Source organism: Triticum dicoccoides, chromosome 2B (genome assembly GCF_002162155.2).
Source record: "Triticum dicoccoides isolate Atlit2015 ecotype Zavitan chromosome 2B, WEW_v2.0, whole genome shotgun sequence".
In the NCBI taxonomy this organism is placed as follows: Eukaryota; Viridiplantae; Streptophyta; class Magnoliopsida; order Poales; family Poaceae; genus Triticum; species Triticum dicoccoides.
Window position 1 is genome coordinate 501,347,250 of NC_041383.1, and position 5,337 is coordinate 501,352,586.

Here is a 5,337-nt window from a genome sequence, read left to right on the forward strand (position 1 = left end):
CTTCTCCTATATTAAGTCTTTCGATGAGAAAAAAATAAGAAGGAACCTTTCGGGACGAGACTCCGCCGCCACGAGGCGGAACCTTGGCGGAACCAATCTAGGGCTCTGGCAGAGCTGTTCTGCCGGGGACACTTCCCTCCGGGAGGGGGAAATCATCACCATCGTCATCACCAACACTCCTCTCATCGGGAGAGAGCAATCTCCATCAACATCTTCACCAGCACCATCTCATCTCCAAACCCTAGTTCATCTCTTGTATCCAATTCTTGTCTCCAAGTCCGGGATTGGTGCTAGTAGGTTGCTAGTAGTGTTGATTACTCCTTGTAGTTGATGCTAGTTGGTTTATTTGGTGGAAGATCATATGTTCAGATCCTTTATGCATATTATTACCCCTCTTATTATGAACATGAATATGCTTTGTGAGTAATTACGTTTGTTCCTGAGGACAAGGGAGAAGTCTTGCTATTAGTAGTCATGTGAATTTGGTATTCGTTCGATATTTTGATGAGATGTATGTTGTCTAGCCTCTAGTGGTGTTATGTGAACGTCGACTACATAACACTTCACCATTATTTGGGCCTAGAGGAAGGCATTGGGAAGTAATAAGTAGATGATGGGTTGCTAGAGTGACAGAAGCTTAAACCCTAGTTTATGCGTTGCTTCGTAAGGGGCTGATTTGGATCCATATGTTTCATGCTATGGTTAGGTTTACCTTAATACTTTTGTTGTAGTTGCAGATGCTTGCAATAGAGGTTAATCATAAGTGGGATGCTTGTCCAAGTAAGGGCAGTACCAAAGCACCGGTCCAGCCACATATCAAATTATCAAAGTACCGAACGCGAATCATATGAGCGTGATGAAAACTAGCTTGACGATATTCCCATGTGTCCTCGGGAGCGCTTTTCCTATCATAAGAGTTTGTCCAGGCTTGTCCTTTGCTACAAAAAGGATTGGGCCACCTTGCTGCACCTTATTTACTTTTGTTGCTTGTTGCTCATTAAAATTTATCTTATCACAAAACTATCTGTTACCACTTATTTCAGTACTTGCAGAGAATACCTTGCTGAAAACCGCTTATCATTTCCTTCTGCTCCTCGTTGGGTTCGACACTCTTACTTATCGAAAGGATTATGATAGATCCCCTATACTTGTGGGTCGTCAAGACTCTTTTCTGGCGACGTTGCCGAGGAGTGAAGCGCCTTTGGTAGGTGGAATTTGGTAAGGAAAAATTTATTTAGTGTGCTGAAATTTTCTGTCACTTGTTACTATGGAAAGTAATTGTCTGAGGGGCTTGTTCGGGGTATCTTCACCCCGTCCAGTAGAGCAAAGAGTTGCTCCTCAACCTACTCAACCTACTGAACCTATTGAAAATGAAACTCCTTTTGAGATTCCTTCGGGTTTGATGGAAAAACTGCTAGCTAACACTTTTACAGGAGATGGAACAAAGCATCCTGATGAACATCTACGCTATGTGGATGATGTTTGTGGACTATTTAAGCTTGCAGGTATACCCGATGATGTTGTTAAGAAGAAGGCCTTCCCTTTATCTCTAAAGGGAGACGCATTGACATGGTATAGGCTATGTGATGATATGAGATCCTGGAAATATAAAAGATTGAAGTTGGAATTTCATCAAAAGTATTACCCTATGCATCTTGTTCATCATGATCGCAATTATATATATAATTTTTGGCCTCGCGAAGGAGAAAGCATTGCTCAAGCTTGGGGAGGCTTAAATCAATGTTATATTCATTCCCCAATCATGAGCTCGCAAGAGAAGTGATTATGCAAAGTTTTTATGCTCGGCTTTCTGATAACAATCGCACCATGCTCGATACTTCTTGTGTTGGCTCTTTTATGATGAAGACTATTGAATTCAGATGGAATTTATTGGATAGAATTAAATGCAACTCTGAAGATTGGGACCTCGACGAAGGTAAGGAGTCAGGTATGACACCTAAGTTTGATTGTGTTAAATCTTTTATGGATACCGATATTTTCCGTAAGTTTAGCACTAAATATGGACTTGACTCTGAGATAGTAGCTTCTTTCTGTGAATCTTTTGCTACTTATGTTGATCTCCCCAAGGAGAAGTGGTTTAAATATCATCCTCCCATAGAAGTAAAAGTAGCGGCACCTATTAAAGTTGAAGAAAAGACTGTCACTTATAATGATCCTATTGTTCCCACTTCTTATGTTGAGAAGCCACCTTTCCCTGTTAGAATGAAGGATCATGCTAAAGCTTCAACTGTTGTTCGTAAAAGCAATATTAGAACTTATACACCTCCTGAGCAAGTCAAAGTAGAAACTAATATTGTTATTGTTAAAGATCTCTTGTCTAACAATATTGATGGGCGTGTTATTCAATTCTGTGGTGAAACTGCCAGAATTGCTAAATCATGTGATAAAGATAAACATTGACATGTGGTAGGCATGCCTGTTATTTCTGTTAAAATAGGAGACCATTGTTATCATGGCTTGTGTGATATGGGTGCTAGTGCTAGTGTTATACCCATTGACTTATACAAAGAAATTATGCATGATATTGCACCTGCTTAGTTAGAAGGTATTGATGTTACAATTAAACTTGCCAATAGAGATACTATTTCTCCAGTGGGAATTGTTAAAGATGTTGAAGTCTTGTGTGGAAAAACCAAATATCCCACTGATTTTCTTGTTCTTGGTTCTCCACAAGATAGCTTTTGTCCCATTATATTTGGTAGACCCTTCTTGAATACTGTTAATGCTAAGATAGATTGCAAAAAGAATGTTGTTACTATTGGCTTGGATGATATGGTTCATGAGTTTAATTTCTCTTCAGTAAACAACATCGTGAGGAAGAATCGCCTAGTAAGGATGAAATTATTAGTCTTGCTTCCATTGTCGTACCTCCTAGTGATCCTTTAGAACAGTATTTGCTAGACCATGAAAATAATATGTTCATGAATGAAAGAAGGGAAATAGATGAAGTATTCTTTAAGCAGGAACCTATTCTACAACACAATTTGCATGTTGAAATCCTAGGGGATCCCCCTCCACCCAAGGGTGATCCTGTGTTTGAGCTTAAACCGTTGCCTGATAATCTTATATATGCTTATCTTGATGAAAAGAAAATATATCCTGTCATTATTAGCGCTAACCTTTCAGAGCATGAAGAAGAAAGATTATTGAAAACTCGGAAGAAGCACCGTGCAGCTATTGGATATACACTTGATGATCTTAAGGGCATTAGTCCCACTCTATGTCAACATAAAATAAATTTGGAAGCGGATGCCAAACCTGTTTGTGATCCTCAACGACGTTTGAATCCTAAAATGAAAGAAGTGGTAAGAAAAGAAATACTCAAGCTTCTGGAGGCAGGTATAATTTATCCCGTTGCTGATAATCAGTGGGTAAGTCCTGTCCATTGTGTCCCTAAGAAGGGAGGTATTACTGTTGTCCCTAATGATAAAGATGAATTGATTCCACAAAGAATTATCACAGGCTATAGGATGGTAATTGATTTCTGCAAATTAAATAAAGCTACTAAGAAAGACCATTACCCCTTACCTTTTATCGATCAAATGCTAGAAAGATTATGCAAACATACACATTATTGCTTTCTAGATGGTTATTCTGGTTTCTCTCAAATACCTATGTCAGCTAAAGATCAATCCAAGACTACTTTTACTTGCCCTTTTGGTACTTTTGCTTATAGACGTATGCCTTTTGGTTTATGTAATGCACCTGCTACCTTTCAAAGATGCATGATGGCTATATTCTCTGACTTCTGTGAAAAAATTTGTGAGGTTTTCATGGACGATTTTTCCGTCTATGGTTCCTCTTTTGATGATTGCTTAAGCAATGTTGATCGAGTTTTGTAGAGATGTGAAGAAGCTAATCTTGTCTTGAATTGGGAAAAGTGCCACTTTATGGTTAATGAAGGTATTGTCTTGGGGCACAAAGTTTCTAAAAGAGGTATTGAAGTTGATAAAGCCAAGGTCGATGCTATTGAAAAGATGCCATGTCCCAAGGACATTAAAGGTATAAGAAGTTTCCTTGGTCACGCCAGATTTTATAGGAGGTTCATTAAGGACTTCTCGAAAATCTATCGGCCTCTGACTAATTTATTACAAAAAGATGTACCGTTTGTCTTTGATGATGATTGTGTAGAAGCATTTGAAATAATTAAGAAATCATTAGGCTCTGCACCTGTTGTTCATCCACCTGATTGGAATTTACCCTTTGAAATTATGTGTGATGCTAGTGATTATGTTGTAGGTGTTGTTCTAGGGCAAAGAGTTGATAAGAAATTGAATGTTATCCATTATGCTAGTAAGACTCTAGATAATGCTCAAAGAAACTATGCTACTACCGAAAAGGAACTTTTAGCAGTTGTATTTGCTTGTGATAAATTCAGACCCTATATTGTTGATTCTAAAGTAACTATTCAAACTGATCATGCTGCTATTAAATGTCTTATGGAAAAGAAGGATGCAAAACCTAGACTCATTAGATGGGTTCTCTTGCTTCAAGAATTTGATTTGCATATTGTTGATAGAAAAGGAGCTGAGAACCCCGTTGCAGATAACTTATCTAGGTTAGAGAATGTTCTTGATGACCCGCTACCTATTAATGATAGCTTCCCTGATGAGCAATTAAATGTCATAAGCACTTCTCGTAGCACTCCATGGTATGCTAATTATGCTAATTATATTATCGCTAAATTTATACCACCTAGCTTCACATACCAACAAAAGAAAAAGTTTTTCTATGACTTGCGACATTACTTTTGGGATGACCCACATCTTTATAAAGAAGGAGTAGATGGTGTCATTAGACGTTGTGTACCTGAGCATGAACAGGAACAGATCCTATGCAAGTGTCACTCCGAAGCTTATGGAGGACACCATGCTGGAGATAGAACTGCACATAAGGTATTGCAATCTGGTTTTTATTTTCCTACTCTCTTCAAGGATGCCTGTAAGTTTGTTTTGTCTTGCGATGAATGTCAAAGAATTGGTAACATTAGTAGACGTCAAGAAATGCCTATGAATTATTCACTTGTTATTGAACCATTTGATGTTTGGGGCTTTGATTATATGGGACCTTTTCCTGCCTCTAATGGATACACACATATTTTAGTTGCTGTTGATTACGTTACTAAGTGGGTAGAAGCTATTCCAACTAGTAGTGCTGATCATAACACTTCTATTAAAATGCTTAAGGAAGTTGTTTTTCCGAGGTTTGGAGTCCCCAGATATTTAATGACTGATGGTGGTTCACACTTTATTCATGGTGCTTTCCGTAAGATGCTTGCTAAATATGACGTTAATCATAGGATTGCATCTCCTTATC